The 19424-nt window shown below is 39.2% G+C and overlaps 1 protein-coding gene across 9 annotated transcripts in view; it reads right to left on the bottom strand.

Annotated features, from left to right (window-relative positions):
* LOC149206449 (polyadenylate-binding protein-interacting protein 3-like) overlaps positions 1-19424 on the bottom strand; it is a 338082-nt gene that overhangs the window by 301543 nt on the left and 17115 nt on the right. The window contains exon 2 of one of the 9 annotated variants that reach the window (XM_089395426.1): positions 7618-7693. The exons of the other annotated variants lie outside the window; for them this stretch is intronic. The gene's annotated coding sequence lies outside the window, so the exon portion shown is untranslated. The remainder of the gene's footprint in view (positions 1-7617; positions 7694-19424) is intronic. 9 annotated transcript variants of the gene reach the window in all.

Genomic DNA, 19424 nt, shown 5'->3' with positions numbered 1-19424 from the left:
AATAGCAGATCTATTCAGTTAAAGCACAAATAAATAGAGAAAAATAGATGAGATAATAATTTTAGATGAGCAATAGCCAAGAAACTCTACAAAATTATTCGTTAGATAAGTCTTTGAAACCAAACAAAGCAAACTCTTCAATTTCTATGTCTTAGGAGTTAGTTGGTCCAACCAAAGACATCCCCTAACATCCAAGATCTGAATCACAGAATGATCGCTACACACTTAAGATAAAATTGTTAGATCACGAGGAGTTAGACAACATAATGAAATAAAAGATCTAGAGATACCTGCTAGATCGATTAAATTCAAAAACATTTTTCTAACCCAAGAACTAATGCAAGATAATTGTGCAAATAGTTAATCCACAATTGGCTAGTGAAATAACAATTATTAAATTTGGAACCAGTAGAGCATTAAGAACAATATTCAGAAAGAATTTACCATAGAAAATAGAAGAGGAACACCACCATGAATTGACCCCAAAGACTTCTTTATTATTCCAGAAAAGTATTACAGACCAGTAGAGCTTGACTTAGAGCTCAATTATGATGTTCATGACGATACCATGAGGAGCAAGAGCTTCGATATATAGAAAATGAGGGAGCTAGAACCCTCAAAGTGGGAAAAACGGCTAGCTTGACTTGATTCATGGCTAGATTCTCCCAACAAATTCGAACCCTTTATGTTGTTGCACAGATCCAAAGGAAAAATATTTGTTGGCCTTGATGGATGAGTTGGATGGACCATTCTTTGACTCAGGAGTGTTTTTGGACCACTGGATTATCTCCAAAAATATTTTCCTCGAAATTTTCTCATTCAAAATAACCACTTGGACCAAAACAATCTATTTTCTTGAAGAAATATTTTTCTTCTGGCCAAACAAATTTCTTGTGGGATTTTTCTGCCTTGGAAATGGGACTTTTCTTGTTTTTTTATTTGATTCCTTTTTTGGGAAAGTCCTCATCAATTTTTATCACTTTTCCACAAGGAAAGAATTTTATTTTCTCTCATTTTAATTATTTTACCAATTTCTGGCTAATTATTTTGCCATTTTTTGTCAGAAAATAAAAATAATGACTCAAGAGGGGTTTTAAACATATTTTTCCACCCTCAAAGTGTGTCTAGATAGAAATTTTAGGAGTTGAGGTGTAATTTTAAGTACTCACACCCCTTGTAACTTCTATAGACAACACATTTTACATCTTTACATGAAATATTACATAGAAATCCCGTTCAAAAGGGGAATTTTAACAATTAAAATAAGACCTCTATACTCAACCAAATTCTACAAGACTTTAAAATGATGTAGTATGAGAATTTACATTGACTCTATACACTAGGACTCAACTAAGACTTCACCATCAAACCCCGCTCTAGCTTTGGGGCATATTCGGAAGAAAAACTCAACTAATTATTAAGTGTTGAAAAACACAAATAATTAGTTGAGGAAAAAAACTCCCTAGAGTGAAACTCACTAGCAAAACTCTTAGGCTGACTGGATGTTTTACATGGCTCTATAAACATAATAGAATCATTTATACATAATGGCCCACAACGCTGCAGAATTTGGATTACATTTATAGAGTAGCAGTTGCATGATGTTGATAAAATCTGACAACAACAACAACAACAAAATTGATTGCTCTTAAATGTGCTCAGTTCATGGGGTAGTTGACACTTGAGTGATCAATAGAGCCCTATTTTGTCCATCAAAGGTGCCCTCCAAAACAATTAGAATAAACAAGTAACTTCTTTTGTTTTCAAGCCCATAACTTTAGGTCCAAAACCTACTAGCTTGGGTACTTAGCCCACTAAGTGGGTCAAATTCTCGCACGTCAAGTACCCTAAACCTGTGGGAGTACCTCCCAGGCTACACTTTTCAACACTCCCTCTTAGCGAGGGAGGTACTTCCATTACTTGAAAGTAACTCATCAAGAACGCGTTCCTAATCTCTCACATCCATCACTGTAGCATACCCTAAACAATGAACAACACTGTCCTCGGAAGTGTCCCTACCACCAGAAGCCTCTCGCTTCTTCTTCTCTTAATAGTCATTCAAGCCATTCTAAGGTTCCTTCTTGCCAGTTGTAGAATTCTCCTTACTTCCCACTAACTATGTGCTCTTCTCAGGTTGCAGATTCTCCCTCTGAACCTGCAAACTCTCACTCGAACTCGACTCTCTGATCTCAGGAACCTACTTCTGCCCTTGATCTATAGGCTTGCCCTTTAGCTTGTATAGACCACTCTCCCTGACTCCAATAACTACTCCTGTGGAGTTAGAGTCTCTGGGCTTGAGCATCACCTTTCCATCTTGGAACAATACTTCGAAGCCCTTAGCCTCAATCACTGAGACAGACAACATGTTATACTTGAGCTCTGGTACCCACAATACATCCTAGACTCGTAGCAGCCCTCCTGACTCCATCTTGAATGGCACCAAACCTAACCCTCTAACAATCTTCTGACTCTTATCGCCAACCTCCACGTGCAATTTAGAGTCCCATTTGGTTAGAGTCTCGAATACTTCCCACAATCCTATCATATGTTTTGATGCTCCGCTATCAATGAACTATGCACCTTCATCAATTGTGCCCTCAAATAAATGAGAGACTAGAGCAAAATACTCTTCGAACCTTCTTGAGAAGTCATCCTGCTCAGCGGTAGACGTAGCAGCCATTGCAATCTCTTTCTTCTTTTCATTATCTCATTTGTTCCAACGCGGACACTTACTCGCTTAATGACCATACTTGCCACAAGTGAAACACTTCACCTTGCTCAAGTCCTTCTTCGCTTTGCCCTTCATCTTACTTGCAAGAGCCACGTTCTCTCCATCAAACTTCTTATTATGAAGATCCTCATCCCACAGTTCTTCTTGGATGAAGTCATCCCATAACCTGTTCCAATCTAGCAGCTTATCTCAAACAACTATTCCTTTGATAAATGGCTTCCATTCCTCGATGAAGCCCTTCAAGGTAGTCCTCCCTAGCTTTGACTCTAGAACAATATCGCCAATGGCAGCAAGCTCATCACAAACTTGAGAAACCCTCATCAGATACAAAGCCACACTATCGCCATCCAACACCTTGGCGTTCTTGAGCTTCTCTCTCAATACCATCAACCGGTTCTCATTCTTATTCTAGAACAAGTCTTAAAGAGAATTCCACATATCATTTGCAATGTTCTTCCCTGTAAGATGAGGTATCAAGTGATCCTTTGCTCCATCTAAGATGATCAACTTGGCCTTCGCATCCAACTGTTCAAACTCAACCAACTCTTTAGTTGATGTGGGCCTAGCAATCTCCTTGTCAGCAAATTCCCATATATTGTTCGCCAACAAGACAAACCTGATCCTTTCTTTCCAAGGACTATAGTTAGACATGTTAGAAAATCAGAAAGGCAGAAAGATTTTCTTTATGTTGATAATTACTTGTGATATTCTTATGTTATTTTTAACTTTCTTATGTTCTTCTTTTACTTCAGTTCATCAAGCAATTACCAAAACAATAACACGAAGATCATAGACATCAAATGTAGGTGGACAACCAGGGAAAAACCCCTATCTAGGGGAAAACCCAATCAACAACTCTTCCTTTAATAGTTTCACAAGATGATCCAAGACTTTTTAACTTAGACACAGACTTCCTCCAATCACCAAGTCAGCCCTTCCTTTCTTCTATAGATGATAACCTTCTAGTAACTTCGACCAAGCACTTTGATCTTCAACTTCCCCGACAATAGAACTTCGAACTAGCAGAAAACTTTGACCCAAAAGAATCTTTGACCCAGTAGAAACTTCAACCCAGCAGTAACTTCGACCCAGCAGAATCCAGAATTTCGACCTTCCCAGCAGCAGAATTTTGACCCAATAAATAGCCCAGTGAATACACAAGTGTGAGAGAGAGACAACCCAAAAAACTTTGATTTTCCTCTTCCAGCGTATCTCCTCCTCCTTTTGAAACTTCACACTTTTTCTGCTTCCTCTTCTTGGATATCGAACTTGTGTGAGAGTGACTTCCAAATGAATCGAACTGCTTGTATATACACCATTTTCTGGAGTTCGAATTACCCTCATGTAGGTCGACTTGGTGTGGAGGTGAAAAATGACTTATTTTACTCAATATTAATTATTTTTACATGATTCAAAATCCCAAGAAGGGTCTCTTCAAATGGAAAATGACTCTAATGACTCAAGACAAAACCTAGAAGTCCTCAATGGGGACTTTGACCTAAAACATGTTGTCCCAAGCATGAAACATATGCTTTAACCAGTCATAATAATAATAATAATTTATTTTTCTTTATTTTGATAAATACATTTCATTACGACTCAAATACAATTATGAAGACTGAACCTAGTTACATTCTTCAACACTCCCTCTTAACTAGGGAGGTATTCATAAATACATATACAAGTACATGGAAGATCTCAAAACCTATAATACATGAAGATTTTAGGCACTTACGATGCCATGGACTAGATTCCTGACCAGGGTGATCTATCTAGGTTGGACTAAGATGGACTAAAGCTTTCAGCCTCTCTAGGTACCATTAGGCTTACTTTCTAACCATCAACCCAGGGAACTAGGTGCGTAATGCAAGGTTAGAGCTCTATGACCAATGCCACCCTCCCTACTTCAAGAACTAGACATCAACACACAAGCCAGCCAGATGTCCTCCCAGGCATTTTACACATAATGCCTCAACACATCAAATCTCTCCCGATCAAACAGATCGGTAACCTCGAGCATGCTTCCAAACTTCGAGAGATTTACCTGAACAATCACAACCCCAATCAGTAACAACCTTACACATAAGTAAACACAAACCTTCGAGGTCAAACATCTTGATGTTGCTTCACAATTTATCACAATAGGACTTAGAGGCTTCCCAAACAAATCTTGACAGAATATTCCTCAATCATATAGCTTCCTTTCCTACTTCACATGCAGCAACATATTCTTCAACTTGATCTTGCTTTCCTTCTTTCAGCAACACCTCAATATGCATTCTCCAATTTCTTCAAGGTATCCATCATGACTATAATATGCCCTCCCTCTCAACTGGGGAGATATCCTTCTTTCTTTTATCTAGGCTCCCTCTTAACTTAGGGAGATCAACTTCTTTCTATGACATCGGAGAATATTTCATGGCTTCCATCCTTCTTATCAAAGTCATCTTGATCATCATCATTCATATAACTTTCTTTATCATGCTTATCAATCAAATCAACTTTACTTACAAATATCTTCAGCATCTTGAAGATTATGTACTTGCACAACTTAAATAGCAAGTACAACCAACTACATATATAGAAGCATGAACTTAAATATATCATAATCATATAATAATGGAAGCATTGGACTTTAGACATCAAATACCTAAACTTAGTTAGGTTCATAATCAACAAGAGACACATACTTTTATACTTCAACTTCTTGCTAGGGTTTTGTCATAAACCCTAGATTTCATCATCAAGACTTCGAGCAACTCAATCAAGATAACAATCTTCATTATATCTAGGGTCTCAATATTTCTTCCACAAATATGACATACTCTACTATAATATATTGCAAACCAAGGTTGCACGAAACGGGGAAACGGGTACGAGTTTCCGAAACGGGAAGCGATACGAAACGCGACCTCCCCAAATTTTGGAAATGGGGAAACGTGAATATATATATATATTAGGACATTTAAGAAATATGAGCAATCATAAAGCATATATGATACATTCTAATTTATTACATTATGATAAAACTATCAATTGTCAATGCATAAACTATAAGTATCTAAATTTGCATCACATTTACTCATGAATAATCACATAATGAAAATAGAAATATCCAAAATCAGCCACGAGAAATTTCTAATTTCTTGTCTCGTGCTTGATTGGGAGTCTCCTCCTACATAGTCGAACAACCTTAATGCTCTTGATTAAATACAAGTTTCATACCCTAGTACCCTACATTCTCTTGATTATTGGGAGTCTCCCTTGCATAGAGGGCTTGGTTCTCTTGATTAAATACAAGTTCCATACCCTAGTACATGATAAAATCCAATGGAAACATTGCAATCCCCCCAATCCTGAAATCCTGAAAAACAGATAAGTCTGCTAGATTTTGAGTGAGATCTAAAATTCTACTTTCTCCATATGAAATCCAATGAAGGCGAAACCACTCTCAAACATCCTGAGTCATTTCATGGTAATGTTAAAAATTTAAGTAAAAGGATGAAAATGAAAAATAAAGGAGAATATCACTTTTACTTTAAGAATTTAACATTACCATGAGCTGCATATCAACACTAGGGCAAAAGTTCACTTTTATAACTTTAGACAGGCATCTAGAAGCAACTAGAAGTCACTAGGCTAACGTAAGAATAGATTAGAAAACAAATAAAAAATAAAACACAAGTAAATGCTGAAACGTGGGTCGTATGGCCCTGAAACGCGTTTCAGGCCGTACTGGCCACGTTTCAGTGTCGTGAAATGTGGCAGTACGGCCTGAAACGCGTTTCGAGGCTGTACCAAACGCGTTTCAGCATTTCGTGCCCGTTTTCGTACGGAAATGCCCTTCTGCCCCACGTTTCCTGCAACATAGTTGCAAACCCTAGAAGCAATTCAAACAAGTATAGTTCTACAATGCATCCAACAACTTTAGAATTCATATGTTAGACTTCTACTAGGATTTAATGCAAACCCTAGATTTCATCTTTGAGATACTAAGCCTTAGATGTCAACAATCAAAACCAATCACAACACAATGAAAGGTTTCAACTAAATGACGAACTTCTACTAGGGTTTGTAGTGAACCCTAGATTTTATCATCATAATTGCGATAATATCATCACATCATATCCTAGAATATCAAGCCTATACTAGGGATTAGTTGCAAACCCTAGACTTCGCACACTATAAGCATCAACAATTTGGTTAGCACATATATCTAGGATTTCATAATCATGCACAAACATATCAATATCCATTAGGTAAGCCCAAGACACAAATATCAATACATTTTAAAGTCAGACACATAACGATCTTGATTAGGCTAGGGTTTTAATCAAACGGACAAACATACACCTAGGGTTTCATTCTTAGGACATTATCTTAGCTAAAATAAGTGTCCTGCATATAAACCCTACTAAACCCTAAAGATCTAGGGTTTCAATACATAACATAGCAAACCCTAATTTTCCAAAAACTCTAAAGGTCTAGGATTTCAACGTAGAGGCATTATCATCCAACCCTAAAGAACTAGGGTTTCCACAGCAATACTAAAACTCCAAACATGACATTACCATGAAAACCCCAAATATCAGAAGGTATTTTCTAGATTTCATCAATAACCCTGAGTAGACTTGGGTTTTCATATTAGCATACCCTTAGGGTAGGGTTTTACAGATAACCCTTTAGGGTTCCACAAACATGATGTTTTTAATGAGGGTAGATTCAATCTAATGATTAATCACCCAAACAAGAATATTTATGATTCAAAGGTCCTAGACATAACACTTGTTAGTAATGTCAAGCAAATTTAAATGAATATACCTTTATCACAAAGAGAACAAAACTTATGATCTAAAACATACCTTTGAGTTGTTTTCTAGACAAACCTTATAGGACATCAATTGCAATGCTTTGTCTTGTGAGAGCTTCTCCATGGCTCTTGAGCATATCAGCAAGCTTTTCCTAAACAAGGAAAATATAAAAGACATGTTATTAGCATCTAGTATAAACACATCTAGATAAGAAAAGAAAAACCAAAATTGAAAGATAATACGAGTAAGATACTGAGGGCTCCCTCTTAATCCAATCTCGAGGTATACCTATAACCTTAACAAAACAATTCAACAATGTTTTTCCAAAGCATGTTAAATTTATAAGTACTAAAAATCAAAATGCAAAACAATTCAAAAACTTAAGAGTAGAGGGACTTAGTAGTATAAGTCCTTTATTTCTGATTCTTCGGTTTGGTTCTTCTTTGGAGATCCTTCTTCTACAGCATTTGCTTGATCCCTATTTCTCTTTCTATTCCTCAGATTCTTAGGAGAATCGCTTCTATAGTGACCCATCTTGTGACAATTGTAGCATTCGATTTTGGATAGGTCTACCTTCCTTCTAGGCCCTTTAGACTTCTTGAAGGTTCCTTTGTTCTTGTGATGAGCAAAATAGGCATTTGAAACTTTCTCCTCTTCATTCTCTTTGTTGCTTACTAATGAAATTTAGACTTCTTCTTGACTACATGCATTCCATAATTGTTTGAATGTGGGAGTTTCCTTCCAACTGTTGAGACCTGATGAAAAGGCACTCCAAGATGTTGGTAATCCTAGAGGTGCAGTGATTACAAACTCCTTTTCAGGTGTTATCTCATCAATTGCATGGAGTTCATCTCAGATTCTAGCTATTCTTATAAAGAAGGATGCCACAGTGTCTTCCTATAGCTCTTAGTTCATTCGTAAGACTTACTATTTGACCAAGATTCTTGATTGTGAATAATTTGGATAATGCCTCATACATCTTTTGAGCAGAATCTATGTTGGATATATATGGGATGAGGTTATCCTTTATTCCATCCACCATTAGGGTCATGGCCAATATCTTTGTTTCTCTAAACTTTGCCTTTTCTGCATCACTTGATTCATTTGTGGGCTTCTTTACTTTTCCTTTGACTAGATTCAAGACTTTATTCTTCTCGAAGATGAGATCTATCCTCTTTTTCCATGCCCTATAATTGGATGTTCCTTCTAATTTGTTTTCTCCCTTCATTGAGTTAAACATTGTTCTTGAAGATAGTAGACTTGACTTCTTATATGATCCTTTTCCTTGATGACCCTTATTCAAACTTCTTAAAACTCCTTATTCTCCTTTTAATAGATCTTCAAGCTTCCTTTTTCCTTCTTCTTCACCTTAGCTCTGATACCATGTTAGAAAATCAAAAAGGCAGAAAGATTTTCTTTATGTTGATAATTACTTGTGATATTCTTATGTTCTTTTTAACTTTCTTATGTTCTTCTTTTACTTTAGTTCATCAAGCAATTACCAAAACAATAACACGAAGATCATAGACACTAGATGTAGGCGGACAGCCAAGGAAAAACCCCTATCTAGGGGAAAACCCAGTCAACAACTCTTCCTTTAATAGTTTCACGAGATAATCCAAGACTTCTTGACCTAGACACAGACTTCCTCCAATCACCAAGTCAGCCCTTCCTTTCTTCTGCAGATGATAACCTTCCAGTAAATTTGACCTAGCACTTTCATCTTCAACTTCCCCAGCAACAGAACTTCGAACTAGCAGAAAACTTAGACCCAGCAGAAACTTTGACCCAGCAAAAACTTCGACCCAGCAGAATCTTCGACCCAGCAGTAACTTCGACCCAACAGAGTCCAGAATTTTGACCTTCCTAGCAACAGAATTTAGACCTAGTAAATCCACACGTGTGAGAAAGAGGCAACCCAAAAAACCTCAAATTTCCTCTTCCAGCGAATCTCCTCCTCCTTCTGCAACTTCGCACTTTTTCTGCTTCCTCTTCTTGGATATCAAACTTGTGTGAGAGTGTCTTCCAAATGAATCGAACTGCTTGTATATATACCCTTTTCTGGAGTTTGAATTACCCTCATGTAGTCTGACTTGATCAAGTAAGGGTCGTCTTGGTGTGGAGGTGAGAATTGACTTATTTTACTCAATATTAATTCTTTTTACATGATTCAAAAGCCCAAGAAGCGTCTCTTCAAATGGAAAATGTCTTTAATGACTCAAGACAAAGCCTAGAAGTCCTCAATGGGGACTTTGACTTAAAACATGATGACCCAAGCATAAAACCCATGATTTAACAAGTCGTAAATTATTTTTCTTTCTTTTGATAAATACATTTCATTATGACTCAAATACAATTATGAAGACTGAACCTAGTTACATTCTGCAACAGGACAACCCATCCAACCTATCCTCATACCTCAGACTAGCAATCAACTTTGCCATGTTGTTAGTCCAACAACAAATCAACTAGCTCCGCCTTAGGTTGCTTGTTGTGCACACTCTGATTCAGCTGTTCCTTCAAAGTAGCTTAGATACCATGTTGAATTTTCCTTATTTCCCAGATCTGGTCTGTCTATACTAGATCATAAACACATTGAAGATACTCAACTACAAGCACTTTGCACAGCAGAAATATAACAGCAGTGAATAAATAAAATACACAAATAAATATGTGGCCCAAAACACTTCTTCTTAGTCCATCAACAAGAAATTCATAGGGCTCTTGTACCAGGGATCATGGCCCTTTACAAAACCCTGATACAAGACCAATATACAACAGTATACACTAGGGCTTGAGGTCAGCTCCCTTTGACCTTCAATCTTCCCAACAAAACAATGACAAAACAAACAACTTACTTGTTGATGTAGCCCCTTCAGTCCTTATTTGTCCTTGATGTGCCTGACAGTCCTTTACCTCCTTCACACAGATTTGGCTCCTTTCTAATCTCTGTCATACACAGCTGCTCACAATGAATTTAATTCTTCAAATACACTACATAACCAACCTTCAAACATTGTTGTCCAACCCTTCCTTTGATGAACAGTCTTCAAGATCTACATGTAGCAACACTCCACAGCAGAACAGCTCCTCAATACACCTTCAATGGCTCTCCCAGGGTTCTAAGGCACCTCGGTCTATCATCCTTGAGATTCTAAGGCCTCTCTGCCTATTCTCCTCTGCCTGCAGCCTACTATAGACTGGTCACTGCCTGTTCCAACGCTTTGTCCAACCCCCTAAGGCCTTTAGGCCTGCCTGTAACAAATTGCCCCCTAGTCCAGACAGAACTAAGGATCAGCCTCTTAAAAACAGCAGATAGAACTTTATTTGGGCAGCTTATCCTCCACACCTAGCAAACAGAAAATCAGACTCCTCTTTACCCTTCTTCTTAAGACAAAAAGCCTCACTCGTCTTCTTCTTTAGAGATCTGCGACTCTTCTATGCTGGGTTGTTCTTCACAAGAGTGGATTGCCATGTGGTGAAATGACCTCCAAGGTCTCTCAAATATATAGCTCTCCAAAGTTGCATTAGGAGCCCCCTTTTGTCCATCAAAGGTGCCCTCCACAACAGTTAGAATAAACAAGTAATTTCTTTGGGTTTCAGGCACACGACTTTGGGTCCAAAACCCACCGGCTTGGGTACTTAGCCCACAAAGTGGGTCAAATCCTTACAAGTCAAGTACCCTAGATTTGTGGGAGTACCTCCCAAGCTACACTTTTCAACATCTACATGGCCTCATGCCTGTTGGATGCAATCTACGCTAGGATGGCATTCCTAACCATGAATTGGAGATCCACCATTCATGAGGCAGTGCACATTTATTGCATAATCTTCTAGGAGGAAAATTACACACGACTTACATACAGATCTGCAATGATTTCTTGATCCCCTTGTAGAAGCCTTCTTTAATGAAACCACTTCATGTATTTCAAAAGGAGATAGAGAACTGATCCCTGCAGTTAGTAATTAATTTGTGGAATGGGACGGGACTTTCATCCAAGTATTTGGGGCAACCAAAGCTCCACACCTACTATCCAAATTCATAATTGATCATGTAGTATTGCAAAAAATAACCTATCAGGTTTACATACGGATGCGTGGAGCACTTTCAAGAAACAAAAAACATCCTTAGCCACACATGCCATTCCACTTGGGAGCCTATCAGTTGAAATACATCAATCAGGCCAAAGAGGATTCAAATGCACTAACACTATTCCCCTTTGGAGATTTGACGCTTCAGAGATAAGATCCTAAGTACACAGTGAAGGATCATTGCAAGTCCTGCAAATTCAAATGGTATATCAGTCAAAGACCTGGGCAGAGGAAGAGCAACAAAAGAATGCGTTGATCTTTGTAGTGATCGTGTCAAGGATTAGTTACACCTTTGCCATGGCAAAAGCGAAAAATACTCAAAATTAGGCAGAAACATTGGTTTGGCGGCAAACAGTCAAGAGGAAACAATTCAGAGGGAATAAGAAGGGAAACTGACGCAAGGAGAGGAAGCAACCCAAATAGCACAGGAGGTTGCCAAAGCAGCTCGGGAGTTGGTGATCAAAGAGTAAAAGGAGCAAGAAATGAAGAGAGAAAGGGAGCAGAGAGGAGAGGCAAAAGAAAGAAGGAAGGCTGAGGAAGAAAATAGAGCATGAAGAAGAGGAAGAGAAGAGAAAAAAGTGGAGAGGAAGAATAGAAGAAAACACAGGATGAAGAGGAACCCAAGGAAAAGGAAGAAGCTCTCCAAGCTCAACAATCAGAGCCAAAGCCAAAAACTCTGGTAGACTCGGCTGCAATGAAGATTGATCCAACACCACTGGCAATCATAGAAATCACAAGAAGCCATCTTCCAATGACATACATGAGCATCATTCCAGCAAAGAGGAAGAAGATGGTAAACCTGAATAAGTTCAGCTTTAATCATAACCTGAACAGAACTTTGGAGCACACAAAGAAGACCTATGTCACTCCACACCTATCATCAGTGCAAATCACTACTGAGAGGCCTATAGTGCCTGATATGAAGAAGGATCCTCTCACCATGGCCTCAGCAGGTATAGCATTCTTTCAGGCCACTGAGAGGAATGTAAGAGATCTCCTAGAAAATGAAAAGAAAAGATGCCCACATAACTGTGTTGGAACAACAAATCAAATTGTTGGGGGAAGAAACCAAGACAAACAACAAGAGAGCATCATAATAGAAGACTATAGGGCATGTGCCTCGGAGGTGCATGAATTATATAAGCCCCTAGTCTTACAAGTCTATCATTGCTTGTAGACTTTACAAAAGCTCTCATCCTAGTCTCATCGATGCCAATGTCGGTCCATGAATGCTCTTAATATTTGTCTGGATTGCATTCGTTGGGATCTCCAAATGACAAGATTCTTGGAAGAAAGGATGGGAAGCCCTAGATTCCCCACACTAGATGAAAAAAATAGATATATAGGACAATGATTTTGATCATAAGACCATCACCAATTGATAATCCTCGTCATGCTGATTCCACTGATATGTGGCACGTCACAAGATTCCTCACGATTTGAGAGATATGTCAAATCAAAGTTGGTGTCCTTCTCTTGTGGTCAAAATCCCGAAAAGGAGATGATGCAGCATCTTATCATTAACTAGAAAATTTGCTCCAATCATGAAGTCAAGATGGAATTTCATTAAATAATTAAATCAATATTATTATGGCAAAAGTTACCTTGTGGAGGGGATCAAAATTTAAATTTAAATCTAAGTGCAAGTCTACCTAAAATGGAGAAGGGGTTTTCGGCTCCAAAATTTGAATTTCAAAATTTAAATTTCCCTCCAAGGAAAGTCGGTCTGCCCCTCCTAATGACACTTCATCCTAGATTCCTATATAAATTGAGGTCATTCTATGTTGGAAATACTAAGAGAGGAGGTTAACCAATATTTCTTTCAATTGTTATTTTATGCCAGTTAAGATTTTTATCACAAAATAGACTAGAACATAAGAGATAAAACAAAAATTAATTTTATTAATCAAAACGGTGAGGACTCCAATCCTCTTGTACAACAAATCAGGCTCCAACCTGTACAACAGAATCTTCGACTTTTTCAAGGCTCCAACCTTGATCAGATCCAAGCTCCTACTTGGTCAAAATGAGGACTCCAATCCTCTCAACAACTTCCCAGTTCCAACTTGGTCAAAATGAGGACTCCAATCCTCTCAACAACTTCCCAGTTCCAACTTGATCAAAAATAAGGACTCCAATCCTTTCAACACTCCAAGCTCCAACTTGGTCAAAAATCAGAACTTTACAAAAATTACTTCAAAAAATGCTTCAAAGTGTCTTCAACAATGCTCCAAGATTGCCTTCAATAATGCTTGAACAAGGCTGCTCCAGATATGTCTTCAACAAGCTTCAACAATGCTCCCACTGATCTTCAATAGTGCTCCATCAAATCTTCAAGAATGTCTTCAACAACTGGTTGAAAGTGACTCAAAAGAAGACCAAGATCTACTCTAAACCAAATCCAAGATCTGTCCAAGAGGGTCTACGACTAGCTTCCAACAAGGTTGTTCAACAAAGTCTTCAAGGATGTCTTCAGATGTCTGCTCCAAATGAGACCCTAATTCTGCTTCTAAACTTCAAATCTCTCTTCAAAGGACAAAATCTGCTTCAAAAGGGTGTCAAACTCTGCTCCAAACCACTGCCAAAGATCTGTTCAAGAGAGGATCAAAGTCCAGCTTCCAACAAAGTCAAATCTCTGCTGCTTCACAGATCTGAAATGTATGTTCCACAGGACTGAAATGTGTGCTCCACAGAACAAAAATGTATGCTCCGAAGGACCGAAAAGAATGCTCCATGGGATGGAAAAGGTTACTTGTCACAGGTCTGCACTTAGGCTGAAATTACAGAGGTCTGTATTAGACCTTTCCACAGAGCCGAAACTCTTTTAATATAGGTTTGAAACTTGATCACAGTTCCGAGCCACAGATACATAAAATGTTGCCACAGGTCGAACCACAAAAGGGACTGTAGTCTGGTCAAAGACCCGAGTTACAAAGGGGCCAAAAAACTGATCCAAAACAAGGGTCGTAACTCTGTTCAAGTGTGATCCCAGAACCCACGAAAACACAGAATGATATAACCAAAACCCAATAAGAATCATTCGATTTTCTCCTCGATCAGCTCCTTTAGTTCACAAGGTGTGAACTTTTTCTTGCCTCAGATCTGAATTCTTCTATGTATTCTTGGCCGAGTTAGATGGTTGAAATGGAGGAGCATACATCCTATTTATACTTGTTCGAACCTATGATGAATCGACCTGTCTATTGGGTGAGGCCGACTTGCACTGGGGACAAATATGAATTTCTTGATTCAAAAACGCAAATTCTTATCAACTAAGAGGAGTTAAGGGGCAAGTAAGTACTTGTTAGAAAGAGCTCGAAATGCTCTACAAGCCTATGTGATTGCTTTCATGAACTACAGTTCCCTTTGACATCAATAACAAGAATTCTTCCAACATTTGAGCCCTCCATAATATGCAGCATCTGCTATTCTTCTCTGAAATTATTTTGGCCCTGTGGAGCAACAAGGCATCTTGAGAGTGGCACAAAATTACTGAGGAATTGGGACGTGTTTTTTGTTTTCTGATCAAGGATTCAGACCGGAGTACAATAGGGTTACTTGTGGGATAATGCATGGTTTCTTTTGGGCTACAAGCATGCTGCCTGGACATATCTGGAGGTGAATTGGACTACAAAATTCGCTGCCTCCTGAGTTATTCCGAGCTGATCTGAAGTAGGAAAAGGATGTTCTGTGGCATAAACTAATGAATTAATCTACAGCTTTGAAGCAGGCCTACTCGTCCCTCTACTAGAGGAAGATTATTCGCCCCTTTTCAAGCAATCTTATGATCTGAAACAGATTGAAGCTCTGTGGTTGTTGGGTTATTTTTGGTTGGGTATTCGCTTGAGTTTGGTTATGCTTCTTTTCACAAGGGATTCATTGGGCACTCCTGTGGCCTCTCAGCCCTTTTTGAAGACTAATTCTGAAGCTCATCTTGTGATATGGAGTGAGGTGGTGCGGATCTGGTTAGAGCCCTTTTAACAGTACCTGTGGCCTAGCACAAGGAGGATAGACCTCGTTCTGTTTGGATTTCATTTGAAGATTCAAGTGACAGACTTGTAGCAAAGAACTGAGACTTGTTGAGTTGATCTGAGGAGGCAAAAGGTTAAGATTAGCTTTGTTTCGGTCCTATTCTTGCCCTAAACTTTGCGTAAAATTCGGCCCTTCATTTAAAATGTATATCACTTGCACTCAACCTTCATTTCAGAGTGAGCGTATTAGGCTTATAAGTAGACATCCTTTGTGTGCAAGGCCTGTCAATTGTTTGAAGCAGAATTTCAAGCAAATGTTAAGGCAGTTCTGAAGGACATATCTAAAGCAAGTTCTGGGCTCTTTAACACTCGTATTCAAGTGCATCTATTCAGCATTCAAGGAGCTTTCGCTTGACAAGAATTCAAAGCATGAACAGACCCTAATTCGAATTTTTGACACCATTGTTCTGTTCCCTAACCAGAGATCCAAGAACTAATACAGGTCAGACATTGATGTGTTTTGTTTTGGGTGAAACTCAAGTTTTTAATGCTTATTACTAGTCCGGTTTAAGGTAATCATGAAGTCAATTCATGACCTAGTTACTGTAGTCTTTTGGTCATGTGGAAGGGCATTCCTTGGCATACATTTGAACTGAATTATGGTACATATTTGTTATTAAATCTAGGGTTTATGGCAGAAGTTTACTCCGGCCTGTAGGTGTTCTTCTACAGATTCTTGAAGGACTTGTTGACTGATTCAAGAATTAATTTGCAGAGGCATATTTAGCTCGTCTGGTATATAAATCAAGCATGTATCTTCAAGTCCTAACCAGGGATATTGTGTACTGATCTTGGAAGAGCATTCTCAAGATCTGTCCTAGACAATCTGTGCTCATCAATATATTTGCTTAAGTTCTCTCAGGTTAGAAGGTCATTGCAGATGGTGTATCATAAAGCAATGCTTATAACCACAAATTCTGAAGTTTGTCAGTGACAGTGCTAATAGACACAAGGGCAGTAAGGCAAACTTGTATTGTAGAAGACACCTTTGCAATTGCTTGCATTAACATGTATTTTTGAGACTCCAAGCAGCTGGTATCATCTACCAGCATAATAGTGACAGTAATCTAAACTGGTGATACATCTTAAGGGCGTAGTCATCAGCAGAGGGCAGATTAATGTTGCAGTCAAATTTCAGTAGTGGAAAATGAGGTAGGATGTGTTGCCTAAGAGTAGCAGACGATTGGTTCTGAGATTCGGCATTATTGTTCATCTATCAGCAGTTTGTGTTTTGTTGAGTTTGAATAGTTGTGAAGTTGGGTTTTGAATATCTTGCAAGTAGGTCATTATCCCTGATACAGAAGCCTACATATATATATGTCAGATCTTGTCGCATTAAAATGGGCAGAGATAATGTAGCAGAGCAGTAACAGTACAGTGACAAAAGTTGTAGTAACATTTGCAGTGATTGGACAGTGAGCAAAGTGCAGTGAAAATAGTGATTAGGGTTTGCTATTGATACACATATTGAGCAAAAGCAGCAGAGGTTGTATTGCAGTTTGATTTGATATCAAGCACAAGTGGATCCAATCTGAAAATTGTGAAACATGGTCTGTCGTGGTGAGTTGAAGGTTGGAACCTTCAGGGCAAAGTGGCAGCTTGTTGTGAAGGGTGGCAGGGTGGCAGGGTGGTGCAAAGCAGGAGAATGGAGTCTCATTCAGGTTGGAGCCTGAGAACACTTCAGGTCAACAGGGTGGTGCTAGGACAGGTTGGAGCCTGGACAAGGTGTTGGAACATCTTTCCAGTAGGAGATGGTAAAGCCAAGACGTTGGAGTGTCCTTCCAATAGGAGCTGGTAAATCAGGGCATTGGAGCATCCTTCAGGTTCGAGCCTATAAATCTGGGGGTTGGAGCCTCCTTCAATTGATGATGAAGACATGGAAGTTGGAGCTTCCTATTGATGTAAATTATTAAAGACAAATATTAAGAAGCGTTCAATGGTTTTTCTCCTAGAAGGGTGTCCAACTAAAAATTTCTGGTGTACTGTCTTTATTGTTGTGCAATGTTGAATGGTGTTGATGATTGTTTATGTTTATCTGATGCTAATGATAATTAATGCTCTATGAAGTTAAAATTGATTCACCCCCCTTAGTATTTCCAACACTCAAAACCTCCAGGGCATACTTGCCTAGCCCCAAGAAGATCTCCCTAGGGCCCATCTCCCTGCTAAACCTCCAGCCCAAGGAACTAGCACATCAACCCCATATCCTTCATCTCAAACTCGCTTGCAAGATCTCTCTTGCACTCCTACATGAGCTTATCTATGCCTGTCAAAATCAAATCGTCCACATATAACACAAGAATAAGTAGCTCACCTCCAACAACATTGTAGTAGAGGCCAGGGTCTGGATTGCTTCACTCTTGGTGAAGCCTAATACCTGAAGGTAACTGTCTATCCAAGCATACCATGGTCATGGACCCTGTTTGAGCCCATATATGTGTGTCTCTCTACTACATGTCTCAAACCCCTCCGGTTGCTCAATATAAATCTCCTCCTCAACCCCATTGAGGATTGTTGTTTTAACGTCCATCTGGTGGATCTCCCACCCCATCTGAGCTGCAATTGCTATGATAGTCCTGATAGACGAATATCTGGCTACTAGGACAAAGGTCTCATCATAGTCAATCCCTTCTACTTGCAAGAACCCCTTTGCCACAAATCTTGCCTTATATTTTTCAATGCTCCCATCAACCCCATGCTTGATCTTGTAGACCCAGCAAGAGCCCACCAAAGATTTGCCCTCTGGCCTTGGCACCACTTCCCAGACATCATTCTTCATGATGGAGGCATACTCCTCCACCATGGCATCTCTCCACAACTGTTGAGTGGTTTCTTCTTGGTAACTGGAGGGCTCGGCATCCAAAAATTTTGTCATAAGTGCCATATATCTTATGTACCTTTGTGGTTGTATGCTCTGTCGAACTGATGTGCTAGGAGCACCAACTCGCTCTTACACGTCCTATATCAACTGCTTTGCCCATCTCGCTCCCCTTCTCCCTATGATGGGAGTCATGACATGAGTGGGATCCACTCTCTCCTCCAACAGTGTGTCACCCTCATCCTTATGTTACTCGAACTACCCATCAACATGTTCAGTTGTAGTATGAGGTGTTGGTTGAGCCTGTTGCTCCTCTTCCTGTAAAGTAGTTTTCTCACACTTTAAGGACTTCCTCAAGGCTCTATCCTCCTCAAACTTAACATCTCTCCTAATGATTGTTTCCGGAGTGCTGGTATAAACACCCTGTATGCCTTAGATGTCTCATTGTAGCCCAAGAAGATGCCCTTCTTTGTTGTGGGCTCCAACTTCTTCCTTTTCTCCTATGGTATATGGCAATACACCAAACTACCAAATATTTGGAATGTTACACATTCGGTTTCTTTCATGTAAAAGTCTCCTCTGGTGTAACTCGCCCCAACACTCTGTGCGAGCTCCAATTCTGCAAGAAAACTATTGTATTGCATGCCTCAGCCCAAAGAAACTTGGGCACCACCTAATCATGCAACATGGCTTTGGCCGGTCCCACTATGACCCTATTCTTGTGCTCTGCCACCCCTTTTTACTAAGCCCTCCTTGGCACACAACTCCTTGGATGCGTTTGAGGTGTACCCCCCACCATTATCAGACCTCAGTGCCTTGATTTTCTTGCCAGTATCGTTCTCAACCAAGGCCTTGTACTCCAAAAATTTCGAGAAGACTTCATGCTTCTTTTTCATGAAAAATATCCAAGTTTTCTTCGAATGATCATCTATGAAGGTGAC

This window comes from Pinus tabuliformis, chromosome 1_2 (assembly GCF_031772625.1).
Source record: "Pinus tabuliformis cultivar Carrire ecotype Pingquan chromosome 1_2, CPIR1, whole genome shotgun sequence".
Classification (NCBI taxonomy): Eukaryota; Viridiplantae; Streptophyta; class Pinopsida; order Pinales; family Pinaceae; genus Pinus; species Pinus tabuliformis.
Note: the sequence above shows the minus strand (reverse complement) of the source record. Positions and strands in the feature narration are given on the sequence as shown.